A 22252-nucleotide genomic window follows, 5' to 3' on the forward strand; every position below is an offset into this window, starting at 1 on the left:
ACCTCATCTCTCAGATCCATCTTCCTCCATTCTCGCTCTTTCCCATCTGATATCCAGTACAGTCTCTCCTCACTTAGCGATGTACTCATTTACCAACGACTCGGACTTACGACGGAAGCTTTGACCAGTATTCATACCTAAATAATGTATATTAGAGCTGATTTCTTCTCTCCTGTTTATTACAAAATGCAGTAAACTACTGTATAAACATTTAAAAATATACCAGCCCCATCATTATATGGTTAGTTTTGCTGTTGACATAATGATTCACACCACCGGATTCTCCAACACCCAAAACATTCTTAATCATGTACTAGCCTCGTGTCAGGACCTGGGGTTAATGATCTCAGGGGATAAAACAAAGATACTCAACAGACGTCCTCCTCGGCAGAGAGGCACAGTTCGTCAGATCCAGTTGCATGATGGGTCTCTTCTAGAATATGTAAGCAGATACAGGTATCTAGGCTTTGAGGTTCCACTACTTGGACCTGTTGTAACGAGACTTTGTCGCTAATACAAAGGCTGAGAGCACTTAGAGTTGTGGCAGGTTTTCATCCCAGGTATGGAGCTAATGTTAAAATTGTGAAAACGATGTATCTTGCTTATATTAGATCATTGGTTGATTATGCGGCGCCACTACTTGCACTCATCTCTGACTGGAAGCTTGGAGGGCTGGAAAAACTGCAAAACGAAGCAATGAGGATCATCCTAGGATGCCCTCAGACTGCCAAAATTTTAAATATGCGGAAAGAACTTAATATTCCAAGCATTAGAGATCGTGTTACTGAAAGAAATATCCTTATTGGGGTCAGTATGCTTAGGCTAGCCCATTCAAAACCCCTGCACAGAAGCCTTCCAAACTTTCCTCAGCACTGGTGAACATCCTTCCAGATGGATCGAAAAAACTGGAACCGACCTCCGCATGAACCAGCTACATGATCTATATCAAGTTGGACAACAGAGATATTTCCCTGCTCCATGGGATATTACCCCATTCCAAACTACCATTCCTCCATTTCACCCCAAAATTCTTCTTAAATCACAACCAAAGCTTCGTCTTGAAGCCAAACATGATGCCTTAAGCTGTATTGATGACTTAGTCACACAGAACGCTCTTTCACAAATTATTTACATCGATGGTTCTGTTCACCAGTCCACTGGTGCAGCTGGTAGTGCTGCTGTTGTCATAGAGAGTGATGGCTCTCATAAAGAAATTGGAGCACGCATCAATAACTGGGCCTCTACCCTTCAAACAGAACTGTTTGCCATACTCCTTGCACTCAAATGTGTCCATGTATCTAAGGTTGACACTTTAATTGTAACTGATTCTCTGTCATCCATAAATGCTCTCAACTCATTAAGTACAAATTGTGGCATGCTTGTGTCAGAAGCCAGACATAGGTATGGTAAGATTGTGGACAGTGGAGTCAGAGTGCACATGCTGTGGATTCCATCTCACATTGGTCTTCAGATGCATGATAGAACTGATAAATTGGCTAAGCTGTATGCTTTCAAAGAGGGAGTAGATTACAATCTTGGGTTGTCAGTTAGCAGTTTGAGAACAATAATACAAAAAGAACTTCAAATGAACTTTATTGACTTAAGACTTAGGGAGATTGACACAAGTCAGTCCATCTATCATCATTCCATCATGCAGGAGGAGCCACATGTCTATGGTGCATCCAACAAGATAAGCAGACTCTTGGATGTCACTACCGCCTGGCTCCGGCTGGGTTACAAGTATCTATGGCAGGTTAAATCACCACCAGATGTAGACCAAACGAAATGTAAACTTTGCCAGATGGACTATTGTCACACCTTGCGTCATTATGTACTGGAGTGTGATCAAATTAATGAATTTAGAAACAACTCACTCAGAAATGTTCAAGAAATGGCAAAGTATTTTATCCACTCTGGTATATTGCAGACCATTCTGGAGAAATACCCTGACTTTGCTAGCTGTAAATAATGCATTACCATGTGTGTGTGTGGGTGTGTACTCACCTATTTGTACTCACCTATTTGTGGTTGCAGGGGTCGAGTCCTAGCTCCTGGCCCCGCCTCTTCACCGGTTGCTACTAGGCCCTCTCTCTCTCCGCTCCATGAGCTTTATCAAACCTCGTCTTAAAACTGTGTATGGTTCCTGCCTCCACTACGTCATTTTCTAGGCTATTCCACTGCCTTACAACTCTATGACTGAAGAAATACTTCCTACTATCTCTCTGACTCATTTGTGTCTTCAACTTCCAATTGTGGCCTCTTGTTTCTGTGTCCCCTCCCTGGAACATCCTGTCTTTGTCCACCTTGTCTATTCCACGCAGTATTTTATATGTCGTTATCATGTCTCCCCTGACCCTCCTGTCCTCCAGTGTCGTCAGGCCGATTTCCCTTAATCTTTCTTCATAGGACATTCCCCTTAGCTCTGGAACTAACCTTGTCGCAAACCTTTGTACTTTCTCTAGTTTCTTGACGTGCTTTATCAAGTGCGGGTTCCAAACAGGTGCTGCATACTCCAGTATGGGCCTGACATACACGGTGTACAGTGTCTTGAATGATTCCTTACTAAGGTATCGGAATGCTGTTCTCAGGTTTGCCAGGCGCCCATATGCTGCAGCAGTTATCTGATTGATGTGTGCTTCCGGAGACATGCTCGGTGTTATACTCACCCCAAGATCTTTCTCCTTGAGTGAGGTTTGCAGTCTTTGGCCACCTAGCCTATACTCTGTCTGTGGTCTTCTGTGCCCTTCCCCTATCTTCATGACTTTGCATTTGGCAGGATTAAATTCGAGAAGCCATTTGCTGGACCAGGTGTCCAGTCTGTCCAGGTCTCTTTGAAGTCCTGCCTGGTCCTCATCAGATTTAATTCTCCTCATTAACTTCACATCATCTGCAAACAGGGACACTTCTGAGTCTAACCCTTCCGTCATGTCGTTCACATATACCAAAAATAGCACTGGTCCTAGGATCGACCCCTGTGGGACCCCACTCGTCACAGGTGCCCACTGTGATACATCATTACGTACCATGACTCATTGTTGCCTCCCTGTCAGGTATTCTCTGATCCATTGCAGTGCCCTTCCTGTTATATGCGCCTGATGCTCTAGCTTCTGCACTAATCTCTTGTGAGGAACTGTGTCAAAGGCCTTCTTGCAGTCCAAGAAGATGCAATCAACCCACCCCTCTCTCTCTTGTCTTACTTCTGTTATTTTATCATAAAACTCCAGAAGGTTTGTGACACAGGATTTGCCTTCCGTGAATCCATGCTGGTTGGCATTTATACTCCTGTTCCGTTCCAGGTGCTCCACCACTCTCCTCCTGATAATCTTCTCCATAATTTTGCATACTATACACGTCAATGACACAGGTCTATAGTTTAGTGCCTCTTTTCTGTCTCCTTTTTTGAAAATGGGAACTACATTTGCCGTCTTCCATACCTCAGGTAGTTGCCCAGTTTCCAGGGATGTGTTGAAGATTGTGGTAAGTGGCACGCACAACATATCTGCTCCCTCTCTAAGGACCCACGGAGAGATGTCCGGTCCCATTGCCTTTGAGGTATCGATGTCCCTTAGCAGTTTCTTCACCTCCTCCTCATCTGTATGTATGTCGTCCAACACTTGTTGGTGTATTCCTTGCTGGTGTCCCCATCTGGTCTGTCCCCCCAGAGTCCTTCCTGTCTCTACTGTAAATACTTCCTTAAATCTCGTCTTGAGCTCCTCACATACCTCTTGATCGTTTCTTGTGAGTTCTCCACCTTCTTTCCTCAGCCTTATCACCTGGTCCTTGACTGTTGTCTTCCTCCTAATGTGGCTATACAGCAGTTTCGGGTCAGATTTGACTTTCGATGCTATGTCGTTTTCATACTGTCGCTGGGCCTCCCTCCTTATCTGTGCATACTCGTTTCTGGCTCTTCTACTAATCTCCTTGTTTTCCTGGGTCCTATGCCTCCTGTACCTTTTCCATTCTCTGTTGCACTTAGTTTTTGCCTCCCTACACCTTCGGGTAAACCAAGGACTCGTTTTGGTCTTCCTATTATTTCTGTTTCCCTTGGGAACAAAACTTTCCTCTGCCTCCTTGCACTTTGTTGCCACATATTCCATCATCTCGTTTACTGATTTTCCTACCATTTCTCTGTCCCACTGAACCTCCTGCAGGAAGTTTCTCATACCTGTGTAGTCCCCCCTTTTATAGTTTGGCCTGTCCCCTTCAGTTCCTGTTACCTTCTCCACTTGTAACTCTACTATAGTCAAAACTCAGAACCACATGATCGCTAGCTCCAAGGGGCCTCTCGTGTGTGTGTGTGTGGGTGTGTGTGTGGGTGTTGGTGTGTGTGGGTGTGCGTCCTTGTGTGTATGCATATATTTGTACGCTCGTGTGCACATGTCCGTGCGTGCGCCCTGGTGTGTGTATGTGTGTGCGCGTGCTAGTGTGGGTGTATGAACCACTTAATATTTGCTCCATAAGCTTTATCATACCTCGCCTTAAAACTATGTATGGTTCCCGCCTCCACTACTTCACTTTTTAGGCTATTCCACGGCTTGACTACTCTATGACTGAAGAAATACTTCCTAACATCCCTTTGATTCATCTGAGTCTTCAACTTCCAATTGTGACCTCTTGTGTCTGTGTCCCATCTCTGGAACATCCCGTCTTTGTCCACCTCGTCTATTCCGCGCAGTATTTTATATGTCGTTATCATGTCTCTCCTGACCCTCCTGGCCTCCAGTGTCGTCAGGCCGATTTCCCTCAACCTTTCTTCGTAGGACAATCCCCGTAGCTCTGGGACTAGTCTTGTTGCAAACCTTTGCACTTTCTCTAATTTCTTGACGTGCTTGACTAGGTGTGGATTCCAAACTGGTGCTGCATACTCCAGCATGGGCCTGACGTAAATGGTATACAGAGTCTTGGAATGAATCCTTACTGAGGTATCGGAACGCTATCCGTAGGTTTGCCAGGCGCCCGTATGCTGAAGCAGTTATCTGATTGATGTGCGCCTCAGGAGATAAGCTCAGTGTTATACTCACCCCCAGATCTTTTTCCTTGAGTGAGGTTTGCAGTCTTTGGCCATCTAAACTATATTGTGTCTGCGGTCTTCTTTGCCCTTCCCCAATCTTCATGACTTTGCATTTGGCAGGGTTAAATTCAAGGAGCCAGTTGCTGGACCAGGCTTGTAGCCTGTCCAGGTCTCTTTGTAGTCCTGCCTGATCCTCATCCGATTTGATTCTTCTCATTAACTTCGCATCATCTGCAAACAAGGACACTTCTGAGTCTATCCCTTCCGTTATGTCATTCACATATACCAAGAACAGCACAGGTCCTAGGACTGACCCCTGTGGAACCCCGCTTGTCACAGGCGCCCACTCTGACACCTCGTCACGTACCATGACTCGTTGTTGCCTCCCTGTCAGATATTCTCTGATCCATTGCAGTGCCTTTCCTGTTATGTGTGCCTGATCCTCTAGCTTTTGCAGTAACCTCTTGTGAGGAACTGTGTCGAAGGCCTTCTTGCAGTCCAAAAATATGCAGTCGATCCACCCCTCTCTCTCTTGTCTTACTTCTGTCACCTTGTCATAAAACTCAAGTAGGTTTGTGGCACAGGATTTTCCTTCCCTGAAACCATGCTGGTTGTCAATTATACACTTGTTTCTTTCCAGGTGCCCCATCACTCTCCTCCTGATGATGATCTCCATGACCTTGCATACTATACACGTTAGTGATACAGGTCTGTAGTTTAGTGCCTCATGTCTGTCTCCCTTTTTAAAAATTGGGACTACATTTGCCATTTTCCATACCTCAGGGAGTTGCCCAGTTTCAAATGATGTGTTGAAGATCTTTGTTAATGGCTCACACAATATCTCTGCTCCCTCTTTAAGGACCCATGGAGAGACGTTGTCTGGTCCCACCGCCTTTGAGGTGTCAAGTTTGCATAACAACTTCTTCACCTCCTCCTTGGTTATATGTACCTCATCCAGCACTTGCTGGTGTGCCCCCCTGTTCTGATTTCCTGGAGTCCTACTGGTTTCCACTGTAAATACCTCTTTAAATCTTGTGTTGAGCTCCTGACATACCTCTTGGTCGTTTCTTGTGAATTCCCCATCACCCTTCCTCAGTCTGATTACCTGGTCCTTGACTGTTGTTTTCCTCCTGATGTGGCTGTACAACAGCTTCGGGTCAGTCTTTACTTTTGATGCTATGTCATTTTCATATTGTCTCTGAGCCTCCCTTCTTATCTGTGCATATTTGTTTCTGGCTCTTCGGCTGATATGTGTGTGTGTGTGTGTGTGTCTGTGTGTGTACTCACCTATTTGTGGTTGCGTGCGTGTGTGTGTGTGTGTGTGTGTGTGACTCAACAATCAATATTTGCACCAATAACTCATTATAGTTGTGACCGGGTGTGGAAGTGTGAATTGCTCATTACACTATAATTTGTTCATGATTGTAGCCATGTATAAACGTAAGTAACCATTCTTACAGAATTCATTACCTTTGTAACTTGTGAGCTCATTACCTTGTACCTAGTTCAGCTATCAAAACTTTGGGGGCCCAGTCCCTGGACCCATTACGTACCTCTGTAATCTGTAAATACCTTTGTAACTTGTCATGATTGTGACCAGACCTACCTGGAGTCTACCTGGAGTTTACCTGGAGAGAGTTCCGGGGGTCAACGCCCCCGCGGCCCGGTCTGAGACCAGGCCTCCTGGTGGATCAGAGCCTGATCAACCAGGCTGTTGCTGCTGGCTGCACGCAAACCAACATACGAGCCACAGCCCGGCTGATCCGGAACTGACTTTAGGTGCTTGTCCAGTGCCAGCTTGAAGACTGCCAGGGGTCTGTTGGTAATCCCCCTTATGTGTGCTGGGAGGCAGTTGAACAGTCTCGGGCCCCTGACACTTATTGTATGGTCTCTTAACGTGCTAGTGACACCCCTGCTTTTCATTGGGGGGATGGTGCATCGTCTGCCAAGTCTTTTGCTTTCGTAATGAGTGATTTTCGTGTGCAAGTTCGGTACTAGTCCCTCTAGGATTTTCCAGGTGTATATAATCATGTATCTCTCCCTCCTGCGTTCCAGGGAATACAGGTTTAGGAACCTCAAGCGCTCCCAATAATTGAGGTGTTTTATCTCCGTTATGCGCGCCGTGAAAGTTCTCTGTACATTTTCTAGGTCGGCAATTTCACCTGCCTTGAAAGGTGCTGTTAGTGTGCAGCAATATTCCAGCCTAGATAGAACAAGTGACCTGAAGAGTGTCATCATGGGCTTGGCCTCCCTAGTTTTGAAGGTTCTCATTATCCATCCTGTCATTTTTCTAGCAGATGCGATTGATACAATGTTATGGTCCTTGAAGGTGAGATCCTCCGACATGATCACTCCCAGGTCTTTGACGTTGGTGTTTCGCTCTATTTTGTGGCCAGAATTTGTTTTGTACTCTGATGAAGATTTAATTTCCTCATGTTTACCATATCTGAGTAATTGAAATTTCTCATCGTTGAACTTCATATTGTTTTCTGCAGCCCACTGAAAGATTTGGTTGATGTCTGCCTGGAGCTTTGCAGTGTCTGCAATGGAAGACACTGTCATGCAGATTCGGGTGTCATCTGCAAAGGAAGACACGGTGCTGTGGCTGACATCCTTGTCTATGTCGGATATAAGGATGAGGAACAAGATGGGAGCGAGTACTGTGCCTTGTGGAACAGAGCTTTTCACCGTAGCTGCCTCGGACTTTACTCTGTTGACGACTACTCTCTGTGTTCTGTTAGTGAGGAAATTATAGATCCATCGACCGACTTTTCCTGTTATTCCTTTAGCACGCATTTTGTGCGCTATTACGCCATGGTCACACTTGTCGAAGGCTTTTGCAAAGTCTGTATATATTACATCTGCATTCTTTTTGTCTTCTAGTGCATTTAGGACCTTGTCGTAGTGGTCCAATAGTTGAGACAGACAGGAGCGACCTGTTCTAAACCCATGTTGCCCTGGGTTGTGTAACTGATGGGTTTCTAGATGCGTGGTGATCTTGCTTCTTAGGACCCTTTCAAAGATTTTTATGATATGGGATGTTAGTGCTATTGGTCTGTAGTTCTTTGCTGTTGCTTTACTGCCCCCTTTGTGGAGTGGGGCTATGTCTGTTGTTTTTAGTAACTGTGGGACGACCCCCGTGTCCATGCTCCCTCTCCATAGGATGGTAAAAGCTCGTGATAGGGGCTTCTTGCAGTTCTTGATGAACACAGAGTTCCACGAGTCTGGCCCTGGGGCAGAGTGCATGGGCATGTCATTTATCGCCTGTTCGAAGTCATTTGGCGTCAGGATAACATCGGATAGGCTTGTGTTAATCAAATTTTGTGGCTCTCTCATAAAAAATTCATTTTGATCTTCGACTCTCAGTCTGGTTAGCGGCTTGCTAAAAACTGAGTCATATTGGGACTTGAGTAGCTCACTCATTTCCTTGTTGTCATCTGTGTAGGACCCATCTTGTTTAAGTAGGGGCCCAATACTGGACGTTGTTCTCGATTTTGATTTGGCATAGGAGAAGAAATACTTTGGGTTTCTTTCGATTTCATTTATGGCTTTTAGTTCTTCCCGCGATTCCTGACTCCTAAAGGATTCTTTTAGCTTAAGTTCGATGCTTGCTATTTCTCTGACCAGTGTCTCCCTACGCATTTCAGATATATTGACCTCTTTTAGCCGCTCTGTTATTCTTTTCCGTCGCCTGTAAAGGGAGCGCCTGTCTCTTTCTGTTTTACATCTACTCCTCCTTTTTCTTAGAGGAATAAGCCTTGTGCATACATCGAGTGCCACCGAGTTAATCTGTTCTAGGCATAAGTTGGGGTCTGTGTTGCTTAGTATATCTTCCCAGCTTATATCGGTTAGGACTTGGTTTACTTGGTCCCACTTTATGTTTTTGTTATTGAAGTTGAATTTGGTGAATGCTCCCTCGTGACTAATCTCATTATGTCGGTCTGGGGCTCCGCGCATACATGACTGAACCTCAATTATGTTGTGATCTGAGTATATTGTTTTTGATATGGTGATATTTCTTATCAGATCATCATTGTTAGTGAAGATGAGGTCTAGTGTATTCTCCAGTCTAGTAGGCTCTATTATTTGCTGGTTTAAATTGAATTTTGTGCAGAGATTTAAAAGCTCGCGTGAGTGTGAGTTTTCATCAGAGCTGCCTCCTGGTGTTATTACTGCAACAATATTATTTGCTATATTCCTCCATTTTAGGTGCCTTAAGTTGAAATCCCCCAGGAGCAAGATGTTGGGTGCAGGAGCTGGAAGGTTTTCCAGACAGTGGTCAATTTTTAACAGCTGTTCCTGGAATTGCTGGGATGTTGCATCCGGAGGCTTGTAGACTATCACAATGACTAGGTTTTGGTTCTCGACCTTTACTGCTAAAACTTCCACTACATCATTTGAGGCATTTAGCAGTTCTGTGCAAACAAGTGACTCTGCAATGTACAGGCCAACCCCCCCCTTTTGCCTGTTCACTCTGTCACATCTGTATAGGTTGTAACCTGGGATCCATATTTCGTTGTCCAAGTGATCCTTTATGTGGGTCTCAGTGAAAGCCGCGAACATTGCCTTTGCCTCTGCAAGCAGTCCACGGATGAAAGGTATTTTGTTGTTTGTTGCTGGCTTTAGACCCTGTATATTTGCAAAGAAGAATGTTATCGGACTGGTGGTATTGTTGGTACTGGGGGGGGATTTTTTTCCCGGCATTAGTATCTGTATCTGTTGGTTTGGAGTGGAGGCCATCGACTGTGGTTCCACTCCAGGAATGACTGGATTTGGTGTACGATTTCTGCCATTTCCTGCCAGTTTTTTTTCCTTCCTGGCACTAAAAAACCTCTCCCTCTTGAGTGGCTGTGGCTACCCAGGTTTTCCCATGGCCTGGATGTTTTGTATCTTTTTGTCCCCTTTAGATGGTATGCCTGGCAATTTAAGTTATAGCACAGTCTTTCCTGTACTGAAGAGGTACACAGTTCAGGGTGAAAAAGCTTACAGGAAGGGAGTTTGCATTTTCCTGTTGTCATATGGGCATGGCATTTCCTAGGGTGGTCATAGTTGCACGTCCCATCTGTTTTTCCAGATTTCCCATGCCAGCAGATACCGAGTGCATAGTATGTGCACAGGCTTGGTTTCCGTTTGCCTTGGGTTTCTGTGACTGTATTCCCTGTTGGTGCATGTTTCCCTGTCTTACTTCTATCCTCCCTAGCACCAACAATGGAGCTCCCACCATTTGTTTTTGGTAATATATCCTCACTATTGCTAGTGGAGTCCTCTTGTTTGCTATTTCCTGCGGTATTTCTAGTTTGCAATATTGGTTTTATCTTATCTTTGACTACACTTGTTTCCCTACTATGGCTCCTGTCCCCTATGGGGTCATTTATATGTATTTCTTCCTGCGTATAATTCCCGACTACCTGGACAAAATCTCCAGCTTCACCATTTCTGTCTCCCAGGACAGCATCTCCAGCTTCCCCATTACTGTCTCCCAGGACAGCATCTCCAGCTTCACCATTACTGTCTCCCAGGACAGCACCTCCAGCTTCACCATTACTGTCTCCCAGGACAGCACCTCCAGCTTCCCCATTACTGTCTCCCAGGACAGCACTATCAGCCCCCCATTTACTGACTACCAGGACATCATCTCCAGCCTTACAGTTTGTGACTACATGGCCAGTATCAAGGGCAGTATCATTCAGCCCGGACTTTTTATGTTCCCATCTGTTGTAGAAAGCTTCCAGGTTTTCTATGAAAGCAGCTTTGATGTTGACCTCTTTTAATACCCTTGTGATTTTAGTCCACAGATTTATCTCATTTGGGCATACCCAAAAACACTTCCCTGTTTTAATACTGCTTGTAGCTAGTTCTTGGATATCTGCACAAGGGGCGTGACACCAATTTCCACAGAAATGACAATTTATGCATGTGGAAGCCCGTTTGTTTGACTGACCACAGACTACACACAGCTTCATAATGATTTGAATGGTTGATTTACTGCAATTCTACTAGCAACCTCTTGAATATTCTATTAATAACCTGCTAGGTGGTGCACAACGAAACCGTTTGAAACCAGTCCAGGGTTCGGACCAGTCAAGGGTTCGGACCAGTCAAGGGTTCGGACCAGTCAAGGGTTCGGACCAGTCAAGGGTTCGGTCCAGTCTATCTGATCTGATCAGTGGGTCACTTATTTAAACCATACTGGTCGGTGATTTGAGCTAACACATGAAGGATCTACTGGAAATTATCTACCCGAGTAATATGTGATTTGATTGATACAAAAGTATAACTTGCGTGTTGAAGAGCCGGTGACTGCTGGCACTCCTACAATGACGAACGGTCGAGCCTCCACCCTTGTTTATCAATCGCTGTATCTAGCTTCTCTATTTTTTTTTTTTCCGTCTCCACCACAATAAATGCTATATTATCACTATAGTTGACTGGTGCAAATTTTGGAGGAAGGGCGCTTTTTCTGTAGTAATAATTGCTTCTCGTTGTGTATATTGCGACCGCTGGTAACTACAGGTTATATGAAATTCACAGTAACGTCTCGTATTTCAAGAAAAAGAAACTAATGAAAGTTACTCCACTCCACTAAGTACCATTATAATACTGGTTAGTTGCTACTACAACACTGTATTCTGCTATTCACTGGTATCACTAGATTATATGCGAGTACACTAGCAGGCCAGGAAGATTATTAAAAACAGCTGACCTGTGGTAAGTTTCTGGCGACTTCTGGCACCTGCCTCTATAGGCTTATCACTTCATTTACAAATTCACCTGTTTTCAAATGACACTTTAGCCTTTATCATCAATATACTAGGGAGCCACTGTAGTATACACTATACACTATGTATACTCAATGCTTTCAGGGAGACTTTCTTTCCTCTGACACAAAGTTCAATTATTATTATTTTTCCACATGGGACAGGCCTATGATTCCCCTCTGGCAGTAAACTCTGTTAGGTAGTGCACACAATTCTCCTTTTTTTTACTCAGTATATAATGTTTTCCGCCCAAGATTGGTTCCAGGCGCTAGAGGGATGTATCGTATAGGATTGATGACACAAATTAAAGTTCTAGCACGTAAGAGCGACCGTGAAAACACCAGAAAACCGGGAGCCCACAGGATGGGTATGGGGTGCATAATATACATATTAAACTAACTCCTCCAGTTTTGGTGCACAAGACGAAGTGTTTTCACACCGTGTAAAAAATATTTGTCAAAAATATACCTCAAACAACAACTGAGGAAAGACTGAAAAAGGACTGATTTACTGAAAATGCCCTTGGGGGGCGATTTATTCCTATATGGGACGACGTAAGGTTTGGACACTTGGTGCCGAGAGAACAATGCTTATACGAATTTTATACGGGACCTTTCCTCTAAATAATTTATCTTTATTTCACAAAAAATAAAGTTTGTTAGTTCTTGGAATGTTGCAAAAAATCTGCCCTTTACTCCCACATAACTCCCAAAGTATTTGGAATATTTCCAAAAATTGCCCGAAAGAAATTAGAACATGCCTGAGCTTGCTACCATCTGCAGCTCATGAGACTGCCATCCCCACGAGCCCCTTTGGGGCGGGGCAGATGGCAGACCAGAGGCCTAGCTTCTCCCTACGAGCCCCGTGAGGGCGGGGAATGTGGCTAGGCCTAGGGACAGTTGGTCCCTGTTACAAAAAACGCGATTCTAAAAGCTTAGAGATCTCCAGTGAATACTAGAAAGGACTGCCCTTCTAGCATCCAGCCTGTTACTGGGTTTTCGTAACAAGTAGTCAGTATCCTTGTCCAATTATCCATTAAAATTTAGTATGGTTCAATAGTGCTTTAGGATTACAACTGGTAGGCTACTAACTAGAGAAATTAAAATTTAATAAATTTATTAAGTCTATAAGTTGTCTAGAGGTATATTATCAAAGTAAATTAAATCACAGCAATCAAAATAAAATCAATCTCTCGAGTTCAATATTATTATGCTGAAAGCACATATCACATTTATAATTCTTAAGTACCGTCAGGTACATTAACATTTAATAAGATATTACAAATATGTACAAGTGTGAGTATGCGTATAAGTGCTCTTAAGTAGTTAGCTGTGTCTCAAGACTCGAATTAGACTTAAACAAGTGACTGACAAAGTCCTCAAATAAACTAACTTCTTGACCGACTGGCAACCCGAACAGTCTGCTTGAACAACAAAGAATGCTAAGCCCAATAGCAATGCAATATCAAGCGACTGCGACACAGAATCAGGAACTGGGAAATAATATAACGACACTAAGTAGGGACCATCTGCAGATCCTCCACAAGTTACAAAACTCCCATAAAACTGAATCTACGTTCAGCATAGGAAAAACTGTGACTGTGACAATACACAGGTACCAGTACAAAATTAGGTCAGAAGCTATAGCTCGGGACCTGAGATGTTCAGAGTGTCAATGTGACACACAACCTCAGTACAACGTCGAAAATCACTAAGTCTATACAATGTTCTGTGAACAAAGTTCTACAGAACTAACAAGAATAATGAGACAGACAATCTGTCCAACCAGCAAGCGAGTCTCCAGCAGACTGTCAGACAGACAATCTGTCCAACCAGCAAGCGAGTCTCCAGCAGACTGTATACTTTACGAGAGGTGAGGACACCCCCCCCCTCGATCACGTGATAGCTACGTGGACAGCGCAGCTCAGAAGCCGGCAGTATAACGAGCGACAAGCGATAATTACAGTAGTTTGGCAATCAAGACTTACTGAGCACATTTTATGGACATCCTAACAACATAAGCTAAATAACAATATAACAGTCAAATAATAATATAAAGTCATACATTTACGATTTAGCTATTATCGCAAATATAAGCAATATAAAATTAAATGAAAAGGTAATATACATTACATATATATATACATAATCATTGTAACCCATTCAGGGGTTGCAACAGTCCCAAAGATGAGGGGGTACTTGTACCTCCTCCCATGGGAGACTTAGGTCTCGAGACACTCCCCAGATAGGGAGCCAAGGCCGGGTCACCACTTCTTGGAAAAGACCCGGGCCGGGAGAATACTGGCGAATAATAATAAAAAAAGGAAATTAGAGAAATCATTATTCTACAATTTCTGTGAATATTATTCCATTTAATTAAGTAATAAAGGAAGAAATAGGTACATTAGGTGAATAAGTTACTTCCAAGATATTGGCCTGGAACGCCGGCCGGCCCACCGTCTCAAAAAAACAACAACAAAAAAATCGCGTTTGTTTGGGTGTATTTCTTAGTAAACTGATATTCTAGTGCAGTTATCCTCTTCAAAATACCGTTTTCTCTTACTCAAAGACGACATGGAGAGGATAACTCACTTATATCGAAATATTCCCGATAATCTCTCGCCATATTATGACCTATTTTATTCAGTCTAGAGCATATAACATGTTTGTATGTTATTTATAGTGTTTATTATATCATATTAGATCTATTCTGATAGATAAATAAGCCGTAGAGTTGATATATAAGCTGATATAAGCGTAATGAAGTGATTTCTCCTGGCTCTGGAGCGGGAATATGGCCAAGGGTTCCCAGATGGTTCCTGATTGGCTGGCACTCTACGGATAAGCTCCGCCTACTTTTATATGATGCCAAATAGTCAGTTATTATACTATTTTTTTTATTTATTTATTTATTTATTTCCAATTTGAGCACACATACAGAGGTACAAAAAAATACAGATAAGAGCAGCATGCCAAAGCCACTTATACTATGCATAACATTACGGGCTGGCTTAAAATTAACTTAAGATTAACTAAGCAATGATGAAATCAGTGATAAAACATTAATGTAAACAGATTACTATAAAGCACAAGTGAGTATTACAAAGACAGGTCATATGGTTGCATTCAGTTAGGTAGTGATTCTGTTAGGTAGTGTATTTAAAAAATAATAAAGTTAGATTGGGTTTTAGGTTTAACATTTATGTGATATAATTGTGAGAAACATTTAAGATATACAATTTATAAGGTTCAGTTATTCAGTATTTATTTGGTTTTGGGTGAGTAAGTGATCTTTGAGAAGAGACTTGAATTTATAAACAGGTAGTGTTTCTTTTATATTTACAGGTAATGAATTCCAGATTTTAGGGCCTTTTATGTGCATTGAGTTTTTGCATAGTGTGAGATGGACACGAGGAACATCAAAGAGTGATCTGTGCCTTGTGTTATGGTCATGTGTTCTGTTGAGGTTGGCAAGGAGATGTTTGAGGGGAGGGTTAATATCAGAGTTAAGTGTTCTATGTATGTAATAGGTGCAGTAATAAGTATGGATATTTTGTATGGTGAGTAGGTTTAGTGTATTGAATATTGGTGGAGTGTGCTGCCTGTAGTGAGAATTTGTTATCATTCTAACTGCAGCCTTTTGTTGGGTAATTAGTGGTCTGAGATGGTTAATTGTTGTTGAGCCCCATGCACAAATTCCATAGGTGAGATAGGGGTAAATAAGAGAGTGATATAGGGCCAGGAGGGCTGACTGTGGAACATAGTACCGTATCTTCGATAGTATGCCTACAGTCTTGGAAATTTTCTTAGAAATTTGATGTATATGTGTATGAAATTTGAGTCTATTATCAAGGTGGATTCCTAAGAATTTTCCCTCTGTTAGTTTTGTGATAGGTGATCCATTTATCATTATGTTAAGAGGTACATCTGTAGCTCTGTTACCAAATTGAATGAAGTAGGTTTTGTCAATGTTTAGCGTAAGTTTGTTAGTCCTCATCCAGGTAGATATTTTCTGTAATTCGGTATTTACAGTATTGGCTAGCGTGACTGGGCTCGGGTGAGAGAAGACGTATGTAGTGTCATCTGCAAATAGTGTGGGTTTGAGTAATTGCGAAGCATTTGGAAGGTCATTTATGTATAGGAGAAAGAGAAGAGGGCCAAGGACACTTCCCTGTGGGACACCAACTGGAATTGGTTGCGCAGAAGTTTGCCCCATTTGCGTACACATATTGGCTTCTGTTGCTGAGGTATGACTTGAGGTAGTTGAGGGAGTGCCCTCTTATACCATAGTGTGACAATTTTACGTGGAGCAAGTCATGGTCAACTGTATCAAAAGCTTTACGTAAGTCAATGAAGATCCCCAGTGGGACTTCTTTTTTCTCTATTGCAGTGTATATATGTTCTAGCATGTGTATAATAGCATCATTAGTATTTTTATTAGGCCTGAATCCAAATTGGCAGGGGTTGAGTATGTTTTGGGAGATAAGGTAGGAGTAGATTCGTTTATGAATTAATTTTTCGAAGATTTTTGAGAGAGGGTGTAAGTTGGATATTGGCCTATAGTTATTCAACTCTGGTCTCCTCCTTTGTGGATCGGGGTGACCCTTGCTATTTTGAGTACTGTAGGGAAGGTGGAGGATTCAATGGATTTGTTAAAGAGTGTTGCAATGATTGGTGATAGCACTTGTGACACTTTTTTGTATATAAAGGGTGGTAAGGTATTTAAATCTCCTGCCTTGTTTTTTAGTGCGTTGATAATAAGGGAGACTTCGTATGGGTTAGTCGGAGCTAGGAAGAGTGTGTTCGGGTAGTTGCCAGTGAGGTAGTCATTTGGTGGGGTATCTGAGCTTGGGATTTTATTGGCAAGGTTTTGTCCTATAGTGGAGAAGAAATCATTGAGTCTGTTTGCTGTTTCTGTTGGTGGGAGTTGGGGTTCATCTGATTTTGCTAATTTTATTTCGCTATTTCGTGATATCTTTTTTGTTCCCAGAATTTCTGATAGGGTTTTCCAGGTCTTTTTTATATCACCTCGTAAGTTGGATAATCTGTTCTCATAATACAATTTTTTTGCCCTTCTTATCAGGCTGGTTAGGATTGACGAGTAACGTTTTGTTTGGTCTCTGGTTATGTGACCCATTCTGTACTGTTTTTCATATTGGTGTTTTGTATTTATGGATTTGAGAATGCTGGGTGTTAACCAGGGACTGTTCAGTCTCTTTGCTGTCATGTTTAGTTTTTTTAGGGCAGTGCTTGTTATAGAGGTATTGGGTTTTTTTTAGAAAATTATTAATACATTCGTCAATATCTGTATAGGTTTCTAGAAAGAATAATGCAAGAAAAAGCTATAAAAAACAAGGAAAAAAATCCAAAAAATATATGTGCTGTAAGCAGACGTGCTACCCATATCGCCGTCACCATACCTGATATAAATGACTATAATTTCTTGTAGAAACGTCGTAGAGCATTTATTCTGGTACCATTGTGTTGCCAAAGAGTTAAGCTATTTTTCTGTATATATAACTCAATTTCCATAATTTTTCGATTTTTTTTTGAGAGCGCGCGGAAAATTGCCCTACTGCCCCCTGAAGGGTTTGGCACTTCCTTATAAACATAACAAATGTAACACCAACACACTACATCTTCATTTATTCCAAGGTCTTTACATTTTCATATACTGTAGTGCATTTTATGAAGGAATTCAGGGAAACTAGTTAGGTGGGTTTGAGTCACAGGTGGGAAGTATAGTGCCTGAACTCTGAAGGACAGGTGGGGATGTTGCAGTCTTGGTGAGAAGTAACTGCCTGCATAGAAGGAGGGGTGGGGATGTTAGTCCCAGAGGTGGGGCAGCACAATGCCTGCACTCTGAAGGAGGGGTGGGGATGTTAGTCCCAGAGGTGGGGCAGCACAATGCCTGCACTCTGAAGGAGGGGTGGGGATGTTACTCCTAGAGGTTGGGATATTTCCATTCAGAGGATCATATGAATTGTGATAACTGTATTCGTCTGGCAATGCAACCATTGAATGAATGATTACAAAGATATTTCATTTTGTCAGTCACCCTATCTTGATGGAAGATGGCCAGTGCTTAAAAACAAAATGATGGAATTTAAGGTATGTGGTAGCACAATATAATAATAAAATAACATTACCACTCTAAGGTCACTATATTATCATGTACGTACCACATATATTCTCAAAGTGGAGAAGTGGAAACCATTATGTAATGAATATTATGCGGTAAAAAAAGAACCTTACACAGCTGTATAATATCATTGGTTTAATGTGTTTACATTAGATGCATAAATTCACGAATATCCTACAGTTTGGAAAGGAAATTTTGGACCATTAAGTGCCTTATTAATAATAGTCCAGGACTGACCCACACTGATATTTCTTTTTCAAAGTGTGAGTTATTTGTGAATTGTAGCCATGGTAGTGTGATTTATACTTCATAAGTAGTTGTACAAATTTAAGGTGGTTTGAAGGTAGGGTTGGGGAGATGCTAGAAAGGGTTAAAATATTTATTTATATGAATTGTTAAACTGAATATGGCTTCTTCAGTGTACAGAGTAGTGGAGACTTGATTCTTAATTCACCAAGTGTAAAGTGCTACCTAACTGGCCAGGTTGAGACAATCTGCTTCATTTTCAGAGGTTGGTGTAGAATTTCATGCACTGCCTTCCATGCTGGAAAGAAAGTGTGAAGGAGGTTTAAAGGGTAGGGGGCTTTAGCAATGTGTAGGTATTTGAAAGGACATTAGATTGAATTGAAGGCAATTATTTTATTGGCAGGGAGGTGGAAAGTATAGGTACCATAGATGAAAGGATGCAACTCCAGTCGTTCAGGGTTTAATTCTGATGATTAGTGTTGTGAGATGGTGATGTGCTATAGTGAAGATGTGCTACAGTGAAGATGTGCTATAGTGAAGATGTGCAATAGTGAAGATGTGGTGTGAATTAAATAAGTGCAGTGGTGAAGATGATTTGTAAATTAAAAAAGTGCAGTAGTGAAGATGATGCGGTATGAATTAAAGAAGTGCAATTGTGAACTGACTGGTGCTGCAAAATGAAGATAGTTCAGTAGTAAAGATGTTCAAGAGCAGTGAAGATGAGCTGTGATGTGAAGTGAATGTGCATAGGAATAGTGAAGATGATGGATACTGTGGAGTGAAGACGTACAAAAGACGTGAAGGCAGCTGGTGCTGCCGAGTGACTCCACAGTGAATATACATTTTTTTAATTAATACATTGGCCATTTCCCACCGAGGCAGGGTAACTCAAAAGTGGAGAACCACCTTTATCGTCACTCCATCACTGCCTTGCTAGAGGTGTGCCAACACTTCAGTTATGAGTTTTAGCAGATAGGATTATGCCTACACCACCAATTGCATTGAATGATCAATATGTATATGGGAGAGATGGGTGTCCAGGGTACTTTTCTTTATTATTATTTTATTTTGTAACTAATTTAGATTACAGGGAAGCCCCAACCTCCTTGTTGCCACCACTGAACATATATACACAATACAGTAACCATTTCCCCTATTGTTCTAAACTCACTCCCCTCAAGGAAGGTTCCTTGATGTTGGTGAGGGGCTCTTGATTTAGGGAATTGGATCTGTGCTCCAGTTCCCCGAATTAAGCCTGAATGCCTTCCACATCCCCCCCCCCCAGGCGCTGTATAATCCTCCGGGTTTAGCGCTTCCCCCTTGATTATAATAATAATAATCTAAACTCACTATACAGTAGTGTTTTTACTAGTTATATTAACATGTTAGAGGAAGAAATGTTTTATAGAAATTCTTTTGGTCATATGAAGAAATATAGCAATGGAAGACAACATATCTCTTGATAAGGAAGGAAATATTTCCGGTGACACGGAAGGAAACACTTCCGGTGACACGGAAGAACACACTTCCGGTGACACGGAAAAACACACTTCCGGTGACACGGAAAAACACACTTCCGGTGACACGGAAGAACAGACTTTCAGTGACACACTGTATAGCCCTTATGCCTTAGCGCTTCTTTTTGATTAGAATAATCATTCCAGTGGCACACTTCCGATGTCTTCCGTGTCACCGGAAGTGTGTTCTTACGTGTCACTGGAAGTGTGTTCTTCCAGTGACACGGAAGAACACACTTCTGGTGACATGGAAGAACACACTGCTGGTGACATGGAAGAACACACTGCTGGTGACATGGAAGAACACACTTCCGGTGACACAGAAAGCCATACTTCTGGTGACACTGAAGAATAGACTTCCACGGAAATAGAAGATAATTCCTCCGATACGGAGGAACTGCTTTTGTGTAATGTCTCCGATGTCTTCAGTAGTCCCCTTGATTCCAGCAATGGGGAAAAGAGAGAAAGATATATTTTCAGCGATGGCTCGTTCAATACAAGAGGAAGTTATTACAGCCTAGTGGAACGTAGTGAATACATAATGGATGGTTATTGTAGTGAAGACTGTAATAGCGAAGACTATTTTAATGTGTCCAGTGAATCGGGTGAGACTTATCATTCCAGCGGTAGCTTGATCAGTTATACTGATGAAAGTATTAACGATTATTCTGACGTTAGTCCCATTGATTCTGAAACAGTTTGCAAATACGACGACACATGTTTATTGAAACCAGAACTTTTCCCAGAATGGACAATGAGAAATGCACTATTAAAACTTATGCATGAAAGTAAACGAAAGACGTAACCTTTTAAAAAACATCTATATGATGCAGAGAAGGTGTATTTGGCTTAAAAACCACCAGTGAAACCTAAACACAATTAAAATATTAAAAATAGAAAGCCTAGTAAAGCGTATAGAAAATTTTAAAAGAAAAAGGAACCAAATTACGAGGAAGTTGTAAGTCCAAAATAGTGGAGGGACAAAGAACTTGAAGTGAATTTTGAATCAGAGGAGAGTGAGTCTGCTAAGATAAGAAAAATAAAAGATGCATAGAAAAGGAAACGATAGTTAAAACGCCAAAAGAAATGGAGAGAACAGGATAGACTTCGCTGTAAAGAGTACAAGGAGACGCTGAGGAAAGCTGAAGAAAAACGTCAACCAAACATCAGGCGCCGACGACGAGAACGCTTAAATTCAAAAAATAAATTTGGTAAAAAACGCAGAAAAAAGAGACGTAGCACAGACATGAAAGCTCCAGTAAATATTCGAAAGGAACCTTATGAAAACCTTCAAATGCTAGCATAACTAATGGAAATCCTTGAATGCTTTCAATGGATATAGAAAGAACAGCAGAGGAAATACATTAAATACCCTGGAAAGCTAAAGGAGAGGTAAAAGATAACTCCCAGAAAACCAACACCACATATTAAAAAAGAGATTATACCTAACTGCAAATTAAAATATGAATCAAAATATCCAAGCAAGATAAAACCTATCAAAAAAGCTAGCCCTCCTCGGAATGTGGTAAGTCATACACAAAAAGATAAACTGGAAAAACCATAACACAGAATTTGTTATGACAATTTCTTTAAAGCCCACGCTAATCCAAAAAGTAAATTTCAACGAAAAAAGAGACCGTTTCTTCTGGGACGCTGTAGCGTATGTGGAAAGTTCAACGAGGACCCCAGCAGACACTTTGAAGACATATAGAAAGTGTTCGAGTATGAATCTCAGTTCCGTTTAAGTTAAGAATTTCGGTAAACGTATTAACTGGCGCCTCGTAAGTCTAATCGATTAAGTTTAAAAGAGCTGAGATTCAACCTGAAGCTTTCTCCCATCAGCCAAAAATTTAGGGCCTTGTAATATTAACGTGAATACCTTTCTCTATTACATGAGTACCCATGCAGAGATTACATTCCTAAAGTCTTAACAATTCCTGATGACTTGTTCGATGAAAAGACTGAGGAGGAATATAATATAGAATTAATAGGAATTGTACGTGAGGTACAACCATAATTATTCTATTATTTAAAATGGGTGGTTGAAGATGGTCAGATAAAAACCGTGATAGCTTATACAGATTTCTCAAGAGTTAATCCAGTCAGAATATCAGCATTACACATCTGCCTTGGACTATGGATAGTGGGTTAGATCTGCCATACCAAAATGCATGATTTCTATGATGAGTGGTACTCTGATTATGGAAATGAAAGGAAAGAATTTCCCCCCCATAGTATACGCAATTTGGAGAGAGCACTGGAGAATTGGAGCTTAAAATAGCTATAATACGATCGGTAAACATTAGCAAAAAACAAGAAAAAAAATATGCGAAGAAAATATCTTTACAGGGAAACTTATATGGAAATAAATGAAAGTTTATTAAAATTCCAAAAAATATTCACAAGCATGGAGGATGTGGATAAAGCCTATTGTCTTAAGGTTAAGTAGCAAATGGAAGAGGAAAAAGCTATGATTGATTCTATAAAATACTAAGAATTAATGAAAAAGTCATTAACGCGGACATTGAGTAGTTATGATAAGTTAGATGAATACCTCGATTTTTCCGACAATTATTTTT

Source organism: Cherax quadricarinatus, chromosome 85, assembly GCF_038502225.1.
Source record: "Cherax quadricarinatus isolate ZL_2023a chromosome 85, ASM3850222v1, whole genome shotgun sequence".
NCBI lineage: Eukaryota > Metazoa > Arthropoda > Malacostraca > Decapoda > Parastacidae > Cherax > Cherax quadricarinatus.